The sequence below is a fragment of the Myxocyprinus asiaticus genome, chromosome 32, assembly GCF_019703515.2.
Source record: "Myxocyprinus asiaticus isolate MX2 ecotype Aquarium Trade chromosome 32, UBuf_Myxa_2, whole genome shotgun sequence".
In the NCBI taxonomy this organism is placed as follows: Eukaryota; Metazoa; Chordata; class Actinopteri; order Cypriniformes; family Catostomidae; genus Myxocyprinus; species Myxocyprinus asiaticus.
The window spans coordinates 37,683,865-37,706,207 of record NC_059375.1 but is presented as its reverse complement, the minus strand read 5'-3'; positions in this window follow the sequence as shown (position 1 = coordinate 37,706,207).

Sequence of the window (22,343 nt, the reverse complement as noted above, 5' to 3'; positions counted from 1 at the left end):
GCCCTGACAGCTGAACAGTCTGCAGACTACAGTATTGTGAAGCAGACCATCCTGCGTGCATACGAGCTAGTGCCCGAGGCTTACAGGCCAAGGTTTCGCAAGATGCAAAAAACGAAGTCTCAGAACTATAGTGTTTGCTCGTGAACAGCATATCTGTTCGATAGGTGGTGTGCTTCCCAAAAGGCTGAAGAATTTCATACTCTGAAAATCATGATTCTGTTGGAACAATTTAAGACCTGTTTACCTGAACGGGTAGCTACTTTTATTAATGAACACCATGATTTAACATTGGAGAAAGCAGCCATCTTGGCAGATTGGTTTTTGCTTACTCATATGACATCCTTTTCTCCCATCGGGTGGTTCTGTATCCCCTGGAGGTTTTGCAAAAAAAAAAAAAAAAAAGTGCATAGGTTACCGTCTTTCGTAATCAATTCAAGAAATGTGTTCATTCATTTTGTCCTGGAGTAGGAGCATAGCTTCTACCCTCCTATTCCTGCAGCAGTCCAATTCCGGAAAGGATGGCTGTGGACTTTGTGTGGGGGAGGAGGTGTTATGATTTTGGTTGGTTTGGCTGTTGATGGTGAGTGTGAGTGGTTGGAGACCTAATCAACCTCCAGTTAATCTTGACACACCCCTTTCTGTCCTAATCAAGCTGATCCACTACTCGTCAGCAGCTGTGCTGCTGAGCAGGCAGGGGATAAAAGCCTGTTTTTCAGCATAGCAGGAGAGTAGATTGTGTGGTTGTAGCAGTTAGTGGCAGGCTGCTCTCTATTCATCTGTTCTCTCCCACTCTCTTTATTTCTTCCCTCTTTTAAGGTAAATTGTTTGCCTCTTTATTTCATTAAGAATCATTTATTTTGTTTCTTGACATAAATTGTTTGCCTCTTGCTTTATCTGCTATTAAGTTGAGTCTTTACTCAGACTCTTTTGTGGGTGTCATGGAAACATGACACCTTTTAGAACGGTGTTTTCAGTTTAACAAGTGTAATCTATTTTAGATCTTGTAATCTTATTTTGTTGTGACCCATCTGAGCAACTATGGCATGGGCTGTAACAATATGGCATAAATTAAATATGCTTCCCATTACTTAAAGGCAACATAAAAATGAAAGAACTTGTGCCAGAGACAGTACATTACCATGATCCATGATCCGTCTAGTTGTTATTGCATCTCCATCTCTGATATTTCAGATCATATTTTTCTTGGTGAAAAAATTTTAAAACCATTCCCCAACAACATTTTTTACATTGCACAGCAGCTGCAGTCCTGCTAATGGATGATGCCATTTAATGCTGACAGGATGCAAAAGGAGTACTTGTATGTGGTTATCAACAAAATATCAGATACATCTCTATATTGTAACACAATGGCCCACAGACAGAGAACTGTGGGGGATAAATACTCAAAAGAAACATGTTCCTCTGTAGTTCAAGCCATATTTCCTTACCACTAGGACAGAGAGAGAGAGGACTAGACAATAAGTAGAAATGACTGAGTGAAATTACAAACAACACCTGCTGTAAAGTTGCTAAATCTGTTTTGATTGATGGCTTAAAAGGGGTCTGTTTGCCTCTGAAACTCTGAAATGCATGTTTTATCAGAAGAGTGGGCAAGTCTTGTCGCTAACATGTCTGTCACTTCGAGTGGTGGGCGTCAAAGCTCTATTTCCCACTTCTACCTGGAGTACAATAGCCATAGAGTATGAACAGCTTTGAGTTTTGGTTTTCTAAAATTGAGAACATGTTGAAATGCTTGCATGCTGAGTTGCAGTTGAGAGGTTGAGTTCTTTATACGTGGAGTTCTACTAAGGTTTTGGTGAATCCGAACTCTACACTTTTGGCTTTGTAAGTATGTTGTCAAGGCTTATGGTAAAACCTAGACTTTCATGTATAGCTCAGTGATGTGTTTATGGGACCATCTGTCAAAAGACATGTCATGCATGTCAAATCATTGTCATCGGCACTGACGTGCAATAGAGTTCAAGCTGTTTCTTGTCTTGATGTCATATCAGTATGTTTTTTGCTAACACATTAAAGGAATAGTTCACCCAAAAAATAAAATGTCATTATGTACTCACCCTCATGTCATTTAAAACCTGTTTGCTGTTATATATACACTGGAGGCCAAAAGTTTGGAATAATGTACAGATTTTGCTCTTAAGGAAAGAAATTGTTACTTTTATTCACCAAAGTGGCATTAAACTGATCACAATGTATAGTCAGGACATTAATAACATGAAAAATTACTATTACAATTTGAAAAAAAAAAAAAAAAAATTCAGAACTTCTTAAACTACTTCTAAGTGTTCTCATCAAAAAATCATCCATAACTCTCTTTTCCAATTATCTGTTGTCCAATGTCTGTGTTTCTTTGCCCACTCTAACCTTTCCTTTTTTCTGTTTCAAAAGCATCTTTTTCTTTGCAATTCTTGCCATAAGGCCTGCTCCCCTGAGTCTTCTCTTTACTGTTGTACATGAAACTGGTGTTGAGCAGGTAGAAATCAATTAAGCTGTCAGCTGAGGAAATGAGAGGCATCTATTGCTCAAACTAGAGACTCTGATGTACTTATCCTCTTGTTTAGTTGTACATCTGGCCTTCCACATCTCTTTCTGTCCATGTTAGAGCCAGTTGTCCTTTGACTTTGAAGCCTGTAGTGTACACCTTTGTATGAAATCTTCAGTTTTTTGCGGGGCAATTTCAAGCTTTGTATAGCCTTCATACCTCAACAATCATTGACTGATGAGTTTCTAGAGAAAGCTGTTTCCTTTTTGCCATTTTTTTTTTACCTAATATTGACCTTAAGACATGCCAGTCTATTGCATACTGTGGCAACTCAAAAACAATGTTAAGTTTCATTTGACGAACCAAAAAAACTCAGCAAAAAAGAAATGTCCTCTCACTTTCAACTGCTTTTATTTTCAGCAAACTTGACGTGTAAATATTTGTATGAACATAAAAAGATTCAACTAAGACATAAACTGAACAAGTTTCACAGACATGTGACCAACAGAAATGGAATAATGTACCCTGAACAAAGAGGGGGGGAGGGGGGTCAAAAGTAACAGTCAGTATCTGGTGTGGCCACCAGCTGCATTAAGTACTGCAGTGCATCTTCTCCTCATGGACTGCACCAGATTTGCCAGTTCTTGCTGTGAGATGTTACCCCACTCTTCCACCAAGGCACTTGCAAGATCCCGGACATTTCTGGGGGGAATGGCCCTGGCCCTCACCCTCCGATCCAACAGGTCCCAGACATGCTCAATAGGATTGAGATCTAAGCACTTCGCTGGCCATTGCCAGTAGCGGATTTAGGCATGGGCGACATGTGCAGTTGCACAGGGTGGCATCTTGCGGGGGGGGGGGCACGAGGCACCCACACAGACTCCCCCCTCTCCCCCGTCAACAACTTTGGGGCTGTGTTGAAGCGGGTTTCACACAGGGCGCTATGCAAGCTAGAACCACCACTGGCCATGGCAGAACACTGACATTCCTGTCTTGCTGGTGGCATTGTCATGCTGGAGGGTCATGTCAGGATGAGCCTGCAGCAAGGGTACCATATGAGGGAGGAGGATGTCTTCCCTGTAACACACAGCATTGAGATTGCTTACAATGACAACAAGCTCAGTCCGATGATGCTATGACACACCGCCCCAGACCATGATGGATCCTCCACCTCCAAATCAATCCAGCTCCAGAGTACAGGCCTCGGTGTAACGCTCATTCCTTCAATGATAAACGCGAGTCCGACCATCACCCCTGGTGAGACAAAACAGTGACTCATCAGTTGGGTTTGGGTTTGTGCCCATAGGTGACATTGTTGCCGGTGATGTCTGGTAAGGACCTGCCTTACAACAGGCCTACAAGCCCTCAGTCCAGCCTCTCTCAGCCTATTTCAGACAGTCTGAGCACTGATGGAGGGATTGTGCATTCCTGGTGTAACTCGGGCAGTTGTTGTTGCCATCTTCTACCTGTCCCGCAGGTGTGATATTCGGATTTACTGATCCTGTGCAGGTGTTGTTACACGTGGTCTGCCACTGCGAGGATGATCAGCTGTCCTTCCTGTCTCCCTGTAGCGCTGTCTTAGGCGTCTCGCAGTACAGACATTGCAATTTATTGCCCTGGCCATATCTGCAGTCCTCATGCCTCCATGCAGCATGCCTAAGGCACATTCACGCAGATGAGCAGGGACCTTGAGAATCTTTAAAAAACACCAAAAGAGAGTCAGTAGAAAGGTTATAATAGGAGTTATATATATTTCATGAACACAAGAATACATTTTGAAGAATCTTTCACCTTTCTGATAAGGTCCAAAAATGACAAAACAACACCATTAAAAGTGGTTTGGATGACTTGTGCACTATATCGAAGTCTTTCTAGCAAGTCAGTCCACTGGCGGCCATCTTTGGAATGCTCTCTGGAAGCTTTTTCCAGTCATAGAAGTGCAGCTCTTATCTACTTGAATGGGGGAACACTGGAATCTCCAAGTTTGGTCAAGATTACGATCAAAGAACATTTTAAATCAGCAGTAAAATCTGACAGTGGAATCATAAATTGTGCTTCTTTACCTCAGATTACGCTAAAAAAAAAAACAAAAAAAACTCTGGCTTGAATAGCCAATCTGCATGCGTGTTCTCAAGTTGATTGACTGATGTCTGTCTGTATATAAAAGTTGGTTGGCTCTTTTACCTGTAAGGTGGGACTTCTTTCTACATCCGTTGGGCATTCCAATTTCTCCCATTAATTTTAATAGAAGTGGCCCGTCTCTGCTAAATAGTCTCTGGCTATATTCCTGAACTTGTGAAAGCCATATGATAGCATGTGAGTACCTATAAATGCCGTCTTTGCATCAAATATGGTTTCATAAAAAATAAAAACACACAAAAAACATGGCATTTTCTAAAATATATATATATATATATATATTAACGACTTTTAAAATGTCATGTGGTGTAACCATCATGGAAAAGGTACTAAAATACTTTGATTGCACCTTAAATACAGTACGTGAGAGTGTAGAATACACAACTTGTTTTCTCAGAGTAACCAGTGTTGTGGCAAACTACTCAAAAAATGTAGCTAGCTAAGCTACCAACTACTCAACAAAAAAATAAAATTAGTTAAGCTAGCATGGCAAAAGTAGCGTGCTACATTTAAGCTACTTAATTTTTTTTTTTTTTTTACCAGATCCACAGAGCAAACTGACATAGACAAATCATCTAAAATACTAATCACAAATTAAGTTTTAAATAACTTCACACATACAGTAGTCATGAGGGTCTAAAGGGGTTTTATCATTTTTTTTTTCTCTTGACAGTTGCACCACATTTTTACTTTAAGAAAAAAAAAAAAGACTTTACAATTTGAATAAAGCTCATATATATTATATAAAACAGATTTTTTACTTTTTGTTTTATGTGAATAGCATTTTTAATGCATTTAATTGTTTGTCAAAAAATATTGACCCATACTTGGAATGTAATAGATTGCCACTTTGAACTGTACTCTTATGTAATTATTCAAAATAAATAAATACAATAACAACATACAGGTTTGGAGTGATTTAAGGGTAAATAATTACAAAATTCTTTCTGGGTAAACTATTCATTGAACTATAGGATTTAAAGAATGTGTTTTAAATGAATGACTGATTTGAACACTTTTGCATCAGCATAATTTCAAGCTGAAAATCACCACTGACTCAAAATATAGTGACAAGGTTATTTAATGGGATCTACTGTATATAACTATTTCTCAGCAGAGACTCCAAGATACACCATTGCCTTTATATGCCTTGGAGGAATTGTAGGATTATGGTTTTAATTGCGCCTTGTGGAGGAATAGATATCCTCGAGAGCAAAAATCATGAATTATTTATATTAGGAGTTTATAATGATGAATGGATGAAACCACAATAATGACCTTGTCAAAGTACAATTTCCTAACCTTACATTATTCTCGTTTCCTTAGCAACATGTATGAACATTTGGGGTGGCAATTGTACGAAAGTAGATAAAGGCCGTTTCAAATATTTAATTATAATATCAATACATATTTATAAAAATAATATCAATAATAATATCATTAATATCATTAAAGCTGATGCAATTTTGTATACAAAATGTATGTGTAATTTTTTTTTTTAAATTTCTTGTATCCCAGCTTAATTTCTAGAGACAACTACAAGTTATTTGTAGGTTGATTTCACCAATCAGTGTGCCTCTGTGGTAATTTTAAAACATTCCTTTGTGCGGCTATCTGTTTGTACAACCAATGGAAGACAAGGATTTGTCTGGAAATTGTTTAAAAACAGTAATTATTTTTGCAAATATATTTAGTGACACTAGTAGTACAGACATTGCTTTAGCTTTAAGACTGTCATTGAATTCCACCTCTCAAATCAATGTATTTACTGCACCAAACAGTGTTTTGGATTGGCAGCTGGCAGCAGAAAGTACCTGTTGATGCAAGTTAGAAGTACCCAGAACCCTTCTACCAAGGGGAGCCTACGAAGTTAGCATAGCAATGTATAACATGGCAGTCCCATAGACATTTTTATGGGTGGTACACTGGCAAAGTTTTTATTTCATTTTATTTTTTATGGATGTCTATGGAGGAGATGCTTCAGTACGCTGATAAACTGCTTTTGTGAGGAAACAGCTCATCACTTAATGCACTGAACGCATGTACACTAATCTTCAACTTGTTTTACACTAAACAATCGTTTTGGAATGAACTATGTGTGAAGGTTACTACAATAACATTGCTGTTTTATAAGAGAAGACGCATATAATTTTGCTCTCCCCATTCATTTGTGTAGTATCCGCAAATGGTGACTTACTGCCCTAACATGCTAGTTGACTGTTACAATCTCTCCTATGGTTAGAGCGCTGAGGTTGTTACCTCAGTAAAGAAGATCTCTGAAGTACCTGCCAAAAATTGCCAGAAATGGGAGGAGCTTGTTGATGGCAGCCGGTTAATATTCATAATATTCAAATATCATTTTGTTGACTCTGTATCAAACATATACATTTAATTTTTTACTGTGTAAGGGTCATATAATATTGATCTTGGCTCAGTAAAATGTCATCATGCATGTCAATAATGACATGTGGTGAATAATATGGTGAGTCTTTGTATACTTGAGTTGCTTTGCACTCCACATAATTCCTTAAAGGAATAGTTCACCCAAAAATGAAAATTCTCATTATTCACGCTGATGCCATCCCAGATGAATATGACTGTCTTTTTTCCACTGAACACAAACTAAGATTTTTAGAAGATAGAGCTCTGTCACGTCCTTATAATGCAAGTACACGGGTGCCAGCACTTTGACGATCCAAATGTCACATTTAGGCAGCATAAAAGTAATCCATGCAACTCCAGTTGATCAATGAATGTCTTCTGAAGTGAATCGATAGGTTTTGGTAAGACAAAAGTCGATAATTAAAATGTTTTTAACTTTAAATCGGCACTTCTATCCAGGGCTCTGACGCTGTTTAAAATGGCCGAACTTTTCGTTCTTCTGTTGTAAATAAGCGCACTTCCGAATTCTCGCGTGAACTCTCCGACACGCTTACGTCATGCAACACCAGTGTGATGTGTCAGCTGCTAGCAGGAAGAGCTTTTTAAAAGTTAACATTTTATTGATCAATTTTATTTTTTACACATATCGATTTGCTTCAGAAGACATTCATTGATTAACTGGAGTCCTGCGGATTACTTTTATGCTGCCTAAATGTGACTTTTGGACCGTCAAAGTGCTGGCACCCGTGTACTTGCATTATCAGGACCTGGCAGAGCTCTATCTTCTTAAAATCATAATTTGTGTTCTGCTGAAGAAAGACAGCCATACAGATCTGGGATGGCATCAGGGTAAGTGAATAATGAGAGAAAACTATTCCTTTAACCCTAGTTGTTTAAATTGCAGTAACGACAATACTAAAAATATCAAGTCAAATCTTTATACAAGTGATTGAAGACCACTAACACAAAATAAAAAATGGTCAGTTTTCCCTAGACTGTTGAATTAAACTGTTGCCTTGCACCCACTTGTTTTGAGCACAAGCCTAAAAAGGACATGCTCAAAATTCAATGGCTGTAGTTCTCACTACATTGTATTTAGGGTTGCCACTTTTGAAGTTACTAAATATGGGACACACACTCTAAAGTTGTTTACTGGGGAGATGCTACTGGCTGAAGTTTTAAGATAGTCCCTTACCCGCCATAGGCAAAATTTCCAATGAATATCAAGGTTGAATTAATGATCTTGAACGATTTCGCGGTGACTCCATCAGACCAGCTTAAAAACGGGTCCTGTATTGATTCGATACGGGACACATCATTTTATCTTTAAATATGGGACGATCCTGTATTTTACGGGACGGGTGGCAACCCTAATTGTATTACAGACATAGTTGTGGTCTCTTTTGAAAGTACACACTTAAAAGTATTTTTTTCTAAAGTCAGAATTAATAAGTCAAAAATATAGTTGGAAAAGCTCAAATTTATTGTGATCAGTATTTTTTTCAATAGCATATTTATATAAAATAATAAGTAACACTGACCTGGTACATCCATATAAACACATAGAGCTAAAGCCACAATTCGGATAATGTTCCATTTCAAATTTGAGGATGATAACTTAAAATAAGTAATCCACTACAAATTACTAATTACTTGTCTAAAATGTAATTAGATTACTGATTACTTTTAATATAAAGTTCACATTACTAATTACTTTACTTTTAAGTTACTTTCTAAATCACTTTTCCAAGAAAGTTTTTGGATTTCTTCTCAAATTTAAAATGTCTATATTTCCTCCTCAGTCAACGTCGTACACCCTTCAGCTGTCACAGAAATACATATAAATTAGTATTTTAAATCTATTACACATTACTTTAGTGCATATACCTAAAAAGTAATTAATTGAAATTCAGCAACTGTAATCTGATTACAATAATATAAAATGTAATGTGTTTGACTCCTTTTTTTTTTTTTACTTAAAAGTAATATTACAGTAACGGGTTACATTGCAACCGGATACACTGGATAACCTTAAAACTTTCAAACAAATGTTTTATGAAACATTTTCATGGCCACGTATAGCATTAGCCATTAGCATTAGCACGATGAATGCAGAATGTATACATGACAAATTACACATTATTAACTGCATATATCATACTTCCCATCATAATCGAATCGATCTTTTACTGATATCATGTGGATTCCATTCAAAGAATGAGGCAGAAAGCAGATTATTTTGCATCTGATGGCAGATGGACAGCTCTTCTGAATTAATGGCTTAAAATTGTCTCCAATAAACATATACACATACCAGAGACTGCATGGGAACTGTAGAAGAACCATATATTTTTGTAATTGACTTTTTATTTACAACATGTCTCATCAGTCAAATTATTAACTTTATGCTGTATACAGAGCTAATAAGGGTTAAGATTAGCATCCCATAACATCCTAATATGGTATGGTATGCAGAAGACCCTGCCATGTGGGCACTGAAGCAGGCATACTGTTAACTTTCTTCTTCTAAAAGACCATATTTAGAATTCAGCTTCCTGGGGGGATAGAGCTCACCATATGAGAGTATAAGAGCGTATAAGCGCTTCATATCACATAATTTAGTGGAAAATAGACATGAATAATAATAAACCTATAATAATACATCAATATGTCTTCAAATGTGCACACTTTTGGGCTAAATGTTCTATTGGATGTTGTTCACTGAAGCCGGCTATGGACAAATCAATGGGAGTTTACATCATTGAATAGGTATGTGAGTCTTTTATAACAGTTTCATTTTCATAACTCTCACATTGATGTTTTGATATGTTGATAAATGTAAATTAAGAAATAACTCTCACAGCATTTCTATTGTGCAACAGTGCCTAAATATCAAAGCTGGAGTATTAGACCTTTCTAATGACATATACAGTAGGCCTACTGTACACACACATAGCACTGTATCTAATCAGCCAATAGTGTGGCAGCAGTGAAATGCATAAAAGCATGCATGTATGGGTCAGGAGTTTCAGTTAATCTTCACATCAACCATTAGAATGGGGAAAATAATTTTATCTCGGTGATTTCGACCGTGGCATGATTGTTGGTGCCAGACAAGCTGGTTTGAACACAGCATGTTGAACCTTGAGGCGCAGGGGCTACAACAGCAGAAGACCATGTCGGGCAGTTTATTAGGACATTATTGCTCCTAATAAAGTGATCAGTGAGCGTAGTTTGTCACGATTAAATAAGAATTGTATGGTAATAACATGCATTTAATGTAAACAAAACCGATCATGAGGTCATCTGTGGAAAGAGCTTAAATGCATACAGTTGAAGACAGAAGTTTACATACATCTTAGCCAAATACATTTAAACTCAGTTTTTCATAATTCCTGACATTTAATCGTAGAAAAAATTCCCTGTCTTAGCTCAGTTAGGTTCACCACTTTATTTAAAAAATGTGAAATGTCAGAATAATAGTAGAGAGAATTATGTAGGCTTTACTGGTTGTTTAGATCAGTGTTACTATCAGAAATAATTGGTAATTATTTATTTAGTTATTAATTAATATTTTAATTAATTGAATTTAACTTGAAATTGTTATCAGCAATGATTAATAATTATCAAAGTTAATTATTAATTATTAAAATCAATAGAACATTGATGAGAATCAATGTTAGCTTTTTCTAATCTTTTAAATCAACAATTATCAAAGATAATCGTTAATTGTTAACATCAATGAAACATTAATTAAAATTAACACTAGCTTATTGATCATTCAAATTCAACAATCATCAAAGATAATTATCAATTATCAAAAATCAATAGAATATTAATAAGGATTAACATTGACGGGGCACCACCCTGGAATCAGGGACTAATAACCAGATAGTATAACAGTCTCAATATTAGATTGTTTTCTTAGGAAAATCGACATCTGAAGAATATTGATTTTCGGGGAAAAAAAACAATGAATGAAGGTTTGAATCCAAGCACTGACATCCCGTCAGCATGACACAGGTGTATGCAAAACAAACCAAAACACTTCTCTTTGTAATATAACAAAGTTTATTTATGCAGTAATATCAATTAATAATTAACACAATGCAGTCAATAAACTTCCGACTTACAACTACAAACTAAACAGTGATATGATTAGATATGGAAACTAAAACAATCCTATAACACATAAGGGTGTGTGTGTGAGAGCGAGTGTGTGTGTGTGTGTGTGTAAGGAGGGACGCGCACAAAATGGCAGACGTGACTCTCATGGAGAGTAGGTCACGCGAGACTTCCGGCCAGGGAATATCGCGAATGTGGGCGGAGAGAAACCAGTCAATGGCGTCTACTAGTTACCGCGTGTATCCGCTTGTACTGAGCTTTATCACGAAGCTAATGTTTGTGTGGGATCACGCACGCACGATTAGAACGAGAGAGAGAATAAAGTGACGGCCCCAAAGCCGGTTTTGCGATCGTGGGAGAAGAAGCAGCTGTTAGTTTATCACTCAGAAATGCGGTTGACGGCTCTTAAACCGTCCTGCATTCTTTGATTCTTTAATGGATAAACTCAGTTTGCTGGTCTCACCTGAGATGGCAAAAATGCACAAAAGTCCAATGTGGTTGGACCACAATACAGTAAATCAAATTCGTGATAATTAATACCTGAGTATTAGTAATGAGCGGACATGGTAAACTGTACAAGCAATAACCTTGGTACACAAGAATAACACACTATAATATTCTATCTCTGCCCAGATGTAAACCTCTTACTTGAATCACATGAGGATGCAGTGTGTTCATCCGTCGTTTGACTCCGACTCATTTCCTCGAGGCCCGGGTGATAACGGGAGGCCGTTTCCTCGCTCTGTCGGCGGGCGGTACGGCTGCTGATTCTCGGCGGGCTGGCGGAGAAATCAGCGACGTTGACTTAATTGAAGAGGGAAGAGAAATCTTTTCTCTACACTTCTGCTGGCAAACGGATGAAGATGCAGATTGTTCGGCAGTCTCCTTCGGATCCGTTAGAGTGTTCGGTGGAACACAGAGTAATCTCAACTCGTCCAGCAAGATGGAGATTGTATGGCCACAGTTTCAAGTCGGACGTTACTTCCTTGTGCCACGAGGCTGCACCTGAGAGCAGCAATGCTCGCCGTGTGTAGACGCAGCTCAAAGTTGCTGGAAGCAAATCCCAGAAGCATTTCAGAGGTGTTTCTACTCCTGATGATGTCATGGTTGAGGTGCGTTCTGTTGTGTGCCTCATCCAATAGGAGTTGAGAGTTCGATCCTTAAGTGAGCAAGGCTTCATGGGATTTGTAGTCTGTTTTGGACTCCCTTTGTTTGATTTTGGCGCGATTTTAATCAGTATAATTTATGACCTTGTATGTGGGGGCCTGAGTTAGGTTTCACGACTGTGTTAGGGCTGCCTTTGTCTTCTATCTGAATACATGAGGCCCAACAATTATTTTATTCAGCTTTTATCTCTTTCATCACATTCCCAGTGGGTCCCTCCTGCAGCAAAGCACCCCCACTACATGATGCTGTCACCCCCATGCTTAACGGTTTTGATGGTGTTCTTCGGCTTGTAAGCCTCACCCTTTCTCCTCCAAACATAATGATGGTCATTATGGCCAAACAGTTCAATTTTTGTTTCATCAGACCAGAGGACATTTCTCCAAAAAGTAAGATCTTTGTCCCCATGTACACTTGCAAACTGTAGTCTGGCTTTTTTATGGCAGTTTTGGAGCAGTGGTTTCTTCCTTGCTGAGCAGACTTTCAGGTTATGTCGATATAGGACTTCTTTAACTGTGGATATAGATACTTGTCTACCTGTTTCCTCCAGCATCTTCCCAAGGTCCATTGCTGTTGTTCTGGGATTGATTTGCACTTTTCGCACCAAACTACGTTCATCTCTAAGAGACAGAATGCGTCTCCTTCCTGATCGGTATGATGGCTGTGTGGTCCCATGGTGTTTATACTCGTGTACTATTGTTTGTACAGATGAACATGGTACCTTCAGTCATTTAGAAAGTGCTGCCAAGGATGAACCAGACTTGTGGAGGTCCACAATTGTTTGTTTGTTTTTGGCTGATTTATTTAGATTTTCCCATGATGTCAAGCAAAGGGGCACTGAGTTTGAAGGTAGGCCTTAAAATACATCCACAGGTACACCTCCAATTGACTCCAGTTAGCCAATTAGCTTATCAGAAGCTAATTGGCTAACTGTCTAAAGGCTTGACATCATTTTCTGGAATTTTCCTAGCCGCTTAAAGGCACAATTAACTTCTGACCCACTGAATTATAGTCAGTGATACATTTAAGTCAATTAAGTGAAACATTCTGTCTGTAAACCATTGTTGGAAAAATTATTTGTGTCATGCACAAAGTAGATGTCCTAAACGATTTGCCAAAACTATAGTTTGCTAATATGAAATCTGTGGAGTGGTTAAAGAATGAGTTTTTATGACTTCAACCTAAATGTATGTATACTCCTGACTTCAACTATATAGCTGCTTGAAGTTAATTTAGTAAACTTTCAGAAGTGTACTAGCATAAATATGGCTTCAAAGATAATAGACTTAGACTAAAAACCACAAAATTCGTATTTTGATTTCACAGATTTCTTATAGATGGCATACAGATGTGGGATTCTTGGCAGCCTTTTGTGTATGAGGAATCATTAGAGCACTATTATTTTAGTATTATACATGTTCTGTGAACTATAACCATAGGGAAATATGTTGTCATTGTAGGCAAGCAACAAATTCCATGACTACGGACTGTTGCTTTCTTAAAACTGTAAACTTTTTTTAATTAATCATGGTGCTATGAAATGGACTTAGCATTTTCAAAAGCACCCCACTAATCAAGGCCTCTGGATTAATGAATCGCAAAACATTCTTATAACCCAAGTTAATCTTTTTCTATGTGTGCTCCCTACTTGCAGTGCATTGTAAACACACACAGCTGTCTGAGACATTCATATTTCATACCTGTTCGAACTCTATGTTAACGCATATTACACTTCTGAAATGAATATGAAGCTCATGATTAATTCAAGTATGATCTCTCTGACCTTGATTGGAACAAAGAACAAATTATAAAACCAGCCACTTGTATTTCATTACCAGTGGGAGGGATGCGTTTTAGTGGCACCATCATGAATCACTGGCTGCATTTTACAACATAGTAAAATTGTCATGTTATTATCTAAATCTGAGCTGGAATCCAAATCTAAATCCAAGATGGATTGTATGGACATAGTGGATTGTCATGATCTATAAAGTAGTTTATTATTATTATTATTATAGAAACATTCAAATTTGTTAATAAATAAATAATAAATATGAAATGTTCACTCCAAAAATACTGTCATTATTTCCATACCCCTATGTTGTTCCACACCCAATGCTGTTATTTTTTCTATGGAAAACAAAGTAGAATATTTGAAGATTCTTCACATAGCTCAATGACAGTTCATTGTGACAATCCACTGTCAAGCTCCAAAAAGGATGGAAATACATTAAAAGGAGTTCATGTGACTCATAAATGACTATATTTCGTTTCATGAGGACATACAATATTTGTTTCATGACCAGGTAAAACTTCTGGTCATTAAACACAGGAAAAACTTCACCTCCGCTGCAACTCTTAAATGTCATGCTTCATCCTACGTGAACTGACTCATCAAGAATGTTTATTCTTTTGCCAATGCGGACTGAACAACATGCTTAACATTGTTTCCTGCTACCACATAGTGGCACTGCAACATCGCTATTGATTCAGCAGCATGAAACACAGTCTCACACACTGATTTCCAAACATATGACTCTCATGTGCCGGTTCATTTAACATCTACAGCATGAAATATACAGTGTGTCTAATGTAGACAGATTCTAGAATGAATGACTCTTATGAATCGTTTCATTTGAATCTACTGCGCAAAACATAAAGTGCGAGTAGTGTAGTCTGTAGTTGGTTCTTTTAAATATAGGCTTTACAGCAAAATCATACAGTGCTTCCTACTGAACAAAATACTTTTATATTTTATAGAGACCAAAAAACAAAACAAAAAAATACTGAACTCTAAGTTATTTCTTTAGTCATGTCTGACTTGAAATATACCGATAATTCAGAGTATTTACTGGATAGTTGTTGATGTGACAATGTGTTGTTAAATATACACATTGTACATTTTGTTGTAACTAGTGGGATTTTATAAATCATCAGTTTGGCAGTAAATCCAAATAATTGCATTCTCATTTCCAAATATTTCTTCCTCAAAAGTACGAAAAGTAATTGTTAATTGAACAGATAAGGAGCCAGAATCGTTAAGAGGAATCAACATTTTTAGATTCCTTATGATCCCCATCTCTTATTATGACACAAACCAAAGCCACGAAGTAGCAATTGAGATTTCAGAGCTTTAGTGGAGGGAAACTTGGAGATTGTAAACTTATATGTATATATATATATATATATATATATATATATATATATGTATATGTGAGAGAGAGAGATATCACAAAATAACTGGGGGCAGATTTCTTGCTATGAAGGACACATACACCGCTCTGTGTATATGCGAGGCCTGCAGCATCCTTGTTACCTGCCACAAGATCCGTCCATTAACACCTGAAAGAAAAGGTTAAGGGCATTTCTGACCAAAACAAGCAGACTAAGTAACAGTTTTCTTCCTTCAGGCTGTCACAACTCAACTCCTACCCAAACTGTCTGAGCTAATCATTCTGCAGAACAGCCCTACGTATGCTGCCTGAGTCTCTAACTCTATTTTTAACTACCTCAGCAAAATATCCACTGCACTCTTTAGTTTCATGATAAGGACCGTTTCTAGACAGCAAAATCTTGCTTATTTCTCACTCTCACTCAAAGATCTGTTTTTACTGATCTTTGCATTTTTTTTTTTTATTTTTTTTTTTATAGTTTACTGGGGCATCTTTTGGCTGGCTGCCATTGTCTGCCACTGCTTTTGTTTCATAATGTTATTCCAGAGAAATGGCACATATTATAGAACAGTTCTGGTCCTCTAATCTGATTGGACAAGCAACATTCTAAGACCATAGGAGTGTTCGACTTGAACTTCATCTCGTCTTGCCGATCGGCAAGATTTGCCGGTTGCATTTGGGGGAGGAGTTGAAAAGAGAGCCGTCAAGCCGGACACTTGCGCTTCTCGTCGTCTGCTGAAACTACACCAGTCACAGAAGATCATGCAATGTTTGCTTTCTTTATTGCAGATGAAGTGGAATTCAGAGACAGATGTTTGAATTTTACATAAAATAACCAGAAAAATTGTTCATTTGGAAAGGTTATGTGCTGCTTAATACAGTGTTAAAATGTTAAATGTTAAAATGCTATTTGTATGAGAAGAAAGTCCAATAAAAGCCTGTATTATTTTAATATCAATAAAGGAGTCAGTATTTTTAATAATTTTGAATTTATGAATAAATGTAATATTACTATGACAAACATAATATAGCATGATATAAACATGATGTTCGGTTATAAAAACACAGAGATGAGAGAGTTTTCGCCAAACTGAAGGTGTCAGAATAAACACCATGGTAATGGCCTGCTAACATACTACTCTTATTTCTGCCATAGACATAGCAGAAGTAGTAACAGTAGTATGTGAAGTATGTAATTGCAAATGCAGCCCATGAAACATATGTAACCATTGTCATGTTGTGAGTCTGGCCAATCGTGAATGAGCTGTGTTGTCATTCAGAGCTTGTGCAACTCCTCTTGAGAAACTGCAGAGGCTGCATTAGCCAGCTGCTCTCGAATCGTCCTCACGGTACTTTGATGGCATACGTAATGGTGATGCGGCGATGGCGCCGGTTCAAGTTGGACAAAATTTCTAACTGACATGCACTGCTTCAAGTCCAGCGCCGATCGGTCTGTGCAGCGCTGCATGAAGTCACCTGTTTACACCTGGTATTACGATGCATCTCAAGTGATCCGGTCACATGTGGTCAGGTCAGACACATTGCTGTTTACAACTGGTCAGTAAATGCGTCTCCTGTGACCACTTGTGTTCGGATTTGGAGGGGAGGGATCTCTGTTTCATGATGACAGACATGTACATTAATCAATATGTCAGTGTGTTACTGCATGATATTAAAGCACAACAAAGTCAGAACAGACTAGGAAAGCACAAAAAATCGGCGCACTGTTTCTCTCAGATGCATCTGAAATTTCATCTATGCACAAATGAATGATGTCAAGCAAAATTATTTGTTATTTTAGTGGATTACTTGTATTAAAGGAGCTTCAGGTGTTTGTGCTTCTCATCTGTGTCGATAACAGACACACTGAAGAAGATCCGTGAAGCTCTCATGATTGTGTCACTTTTTTACATTTTCCAATCAGATGGTTGTTTTCTTTTAAACCGCTTGTATCCGGCAAAGTTTAAACTCTTGTTTTAGCGCAGTGGTTGATTGACAGGTGAGGGGTAGCATTTCACTGCTGCTGGGACACATACAGGATGGATTAACATTTATACCTCAAATCTGATGTTGTCACATGTGTTTTTGAACACATTTGCATGTGATTTTTGTGATCCGATCACAAAATGTTTTAGACCCCGTTTAGACCTGTATTTTGGGTTGACCACATGTGATCAGATCACCCGAAACACATCTTAATAACACTAAGTCTAATATTAATATGCAACTGTATTTTTTAGAGGAGCAAAAATAGACCACATAACTAGGTGAAATATACATTCACTGAGCACTTTATTAGGAAAACCTGTACACCTACTTATTTATGCAATTATCTAATCAGCCATTTGTGTGGCAGCAGTGCAATGTATAAAATCACGCATATACGGTCGGGGCTTCAATTAAAATAAAATAAAAATCTAGTGAGTGGCAGTTCTGCAGACGGAAAGGCTTGTTGATGAGAGAGGCCAATGGAGAATGGCCAGACTGGTTCTAGCTGACAGAAAGGCTACAGTAACTCAGATTACCACTCTGTACAATTGTACAGACCAAGGGTGTTTCTTAAACTAAGAGCTTTTGGTGTGGCTGCAAGTCTGTCTGATGTTTGAAATAATACCGTTCCAGTGATACTTCGGGGCAGTTTAATTAAATTAGCTCAACTTGGAGTCATTTTTATAGGGCACTCAATTTGCACACTTTGTGAACCCAATTAAATCTAATATAATTTTATAGCTGAGGAGCTAAAAAAAAAATAATTGAGTGTTGTCATAATTTATCTGCATATCTATGCCAGATAATATCTGTCCACCAGACTCTAGACATATAAATGACCACAATGGAAATACAACCTGTTTCTATGGCCGACTGGTGTTGTGTTTGAACACTGACACTGTTTCTGCTGCGTAACATGGCTACGGACCTATATAGAAAATAAAGAGAATTCTAGGGTATTACATCCTTTAATAATGCCCATTATATCATGGTTATCATTTATATCCAAATGGTAATTAACAAAACGGAATCCAAACCCAAAGTTTATCTATATACTGCTTAATAACCTTATCAAACCTATCATATGTCTTTATTTGATCAGTGGGTGTAACAAAATACAGGGGTGTAGTGCACTGGTGGTCATTATTTGTGTCATATTTGGCACAAAATAAAATGAACAATAATTAAAAAAAAAAATATGGAGACTGCTTTTTATGTCAATTAAACTGAAATTGATTACTAAAACCTTATAATATTCAAAAGTCTTACTTCACAACCACAAAGTTATTTACTTTTTATGGTCAACATTCTGTAGCTGTCACTTATGTAACAGGTGATTTTTTTTTTTTCAATATTTTTAAGAGACTTTTTTTTTTTTTACTTTTTATACACAGACTTTTATTTTGAAAACTGCCTGCTTCGGACAGAGCCAGAGCATGCACAGATGCGAGAAGCGGAGAGAACCGTAGCTGAGAGTGGAGGTGTTCGGACATGTTAAGAGTGCCGTGTAGAGACTGAAGTTTTATGAACGGAGATTCTTGCTAACGGAGTTCAAAGAAAACTCCAGACGGTTTAGAGTCGAGAGCACTGTGAATTTCAAGTGTAAAGATTGTTTGTTAAAATGATTTTTAGTTTCATGTCACGTACCTGCAAGTTTACGTCAGATTGCATGAGAAGTGACCAGTTTGTGTTAGAGACTGATACGGACACTGAACGATAGAGAAGAGTGCTGAAATCTGTGAGTTTCGCAGAACATGTTTTATTTTGAGATGATTGCAACTGTTGAGTGTTTAAACATATTTTGAGGACTATTTGGATAAATTTTGCACCTGTGACACAAGTATGGAAGATTTAACCCTTTGTGTTCACCCCTGTGCACATGCTGAATCCACGTGAGAGCTAAAGAGATCTCCTTTTTGAGACATAAACATGCTCATAATATTATTCTGAGTGACTAAAAGAAATTTGGGTTGAAAAAAAAAGGTTGAAATTGAACATTGCAATTTGATGAATAGACTGTGAATGGAATCACGGTTTGTTTATTGAAGTCATTTGGAATGTGACATTTTGAGGGAAACATTTAAGTTGAAACATTTATATTAAGATCATTGTGAGGGTAACAAAAGTGTTTAAAAAAGGGAAAATGGTTAATTAATAATTCTTTACTGCATTTTTTCTTTACTCTTTTCTCCTTGCTTCTTTTAGAGGAAAAGAGTTCTTGAAAAGATCGAATAAATATTAACGGTTATTTAAATCCATTCAGGTAAATTTGAATGCTATTCTGGAGTAGGGGCATCTCACTTACCATGTTCAGGCTGGAAAGAGAGAGCTTATGTTGAGTTTTAACTTTAATTGCACCACACAGCATACACTAATCACCACAGAGAACATCGTGTCACATATGTGTCTAGTGTAGCAAGTATGTAAACATACAGCAGTCACAATTGTTTGAGATTGTATGTGCAGTTTCCTTACAACAGTCAAATGCCCTTCAACTTATAAATACTCACCGAAGACTTTTTTTCTATGAATGTATCATTGTACAGTGGTTGAAAATGGAGACATTTGTTATTGATATGATGAATTATCCAGCCACACATTTCAAATTACGTATCCACTGTAGGTGTAGTCTTTCCAGATTTTTGACTTGCAGCATAAGGTATGGTCCACGTTGCAGCTTATTCTAGACCATAATCGGCTACTTAAAGCCCCAGTATACTCACAATGAAGTTAATCTTCTTTCTTCGCTCAGAGCCAAAAGGAAGTCTGAAACAACTGAGCAACGGTGTACTATTTGTGAACAATCAGACACCAGCCACACCGGTGAAGGTGTTTAGAGGAGCACTTAAATATAACTTTGCACTGACACATTAAAATGTGTTATCAGTGACTATATGCTTAATTATATGAGTAGAATTCACAATAAATCATTACAATTAGCTGTTTTAACCACTTGATGATTTAAAGTAATATACAATATATGCAGTACATAATGTTTTTTTTTTTTTTTTTTTTATGTGAAAAGAGATTTGTTAATTTATGCCACACTGTTATCACCCAGCAGTGCATCTGCCAAAAATGCCAACAGCACATTTTTGTGAATAGCTTTCTTTGGAATTTACAGTATTTTTCTTGGCAGGCAGCTGAGGTGAAAGCCAGTTAATTGCTTTCACTGGAAAATTTCTTACATTCTACTTTTTAAAAAGGTGCTGTAAGCATTTAATATATATAATATTTTTTTTATTAAAATTTTTATTTATTTATTTATTTTTTTTTTTAAATGCCCCTACTACCTGACAGATATCACTGAAATAGGTGTCCTGAGAATTCATACTTGAAATCATCTGTGACAAACCTAGACTCTTGTCTCCTGGTCCTCGGACACGCTGTTGCCTGGTCCTCAACCACTCCTCTGCCATCTTGCGGATGACAGCTGCTCCTCCCCGGGCGGACGGCAGTGAGTCCTCTGACCCCTGGAGGACAGAACGGCTCCTCCCCTGGTGGACGGCAGTGGCGAGGACTCCACAACAGTGCATCCCTACTCCTTCCCGAGTTTTGAAACCAATGTAACGGGTAAAGGATGGGCAAGGATGAGACGGGAACCGGCAGAACAGTCAACATAACTTTAATGACAGAAATTCAACTTAAAACAACATAAAACAAAGACGCACACACACATACAGTGGCCATGTGCGTCTCCGGCTCTCCTTTATCTCGCTGTCCTGCTGATCGGTTGACTCAGCACTGGCCATGCACCCTCATGACCCTGCCACGCCCTCCTCCTCTTCGTCACAGTGTGCTTGACATTTCATATTTTGCTTGCCACCTCTTGCCTCCAGAATAACATTGTTATACATGCACAGACAAACAAAAAGTCTGTTACATGCAGATATTAATATCTGAAATACCAGGAGAAACCACGACATATTCCACAGTTAATGTAGCCTACAAATTCAGCTTCATCTGGTAAGAAAAAAATAATATATATATATTTTTTTAAATAATTGTAAAATAATAATAATAATAATAATAATAATAATAATAATAATCATTATTATTATTATTATTAATATTATTATTATTTTTTTATTATTGTTATTTATAATTATTAGGCTATTATTATGAAAAGGCATATACAAGGCATATTTTATTAATAGAAACTATAAAACACTTAAAAATTTGCATTTCATTAAGTTTTGATGCCCTTCCGGTTTAAGCCCCACCCACACCCGGTTCTATCCGAATACAGAGACAGATACAGATACAAATACAGATAATGGCTTTGCTGCACATCCCTGATAGCTATGGAATAAAAACCACAAAACTCCTATTTTGATAGCATGCAGTTTTTCAACAATCTTTGAGAGAGTGACATACACCTGACATGAGCAGGCCCCATTCCTGTCATCTCCATGGTAACCGTGTGGCACTGTGGGAAAAGAGACAGTTAACTGAAGGTGATGTTCTTTTTTCTTTTCTTTTTTTTTTTTTTTTTTTAATGAAGGCTTTCATGAGAGCCATGTTTGGACTCAAATCCATCAGCAAGAATGTGGCAGCACATGGGGAGTGTTTATACATCTCTGTGTGTCTAATTAGATTCTTCCAGCTATTCTTTGTGAAGACAGTTTGCTGCTCAGGAGAATCAAACTGGGAATAGGGTGTAAGCAACACAAAACAAGTGAACATCTATAAGAAATAAGAGTGAAAATAAACAACACAATTCCACAGGCAGAATAAAACATGCTTTTGCTATTCAACTGATGAATGATACAAGACCAAAACTACAATCAATATTTCATATTTAGGCAGATGCCAGCTGAGATTTCTGCTGGCTAATAAACTAAATACAACATCACCAAATATATGAA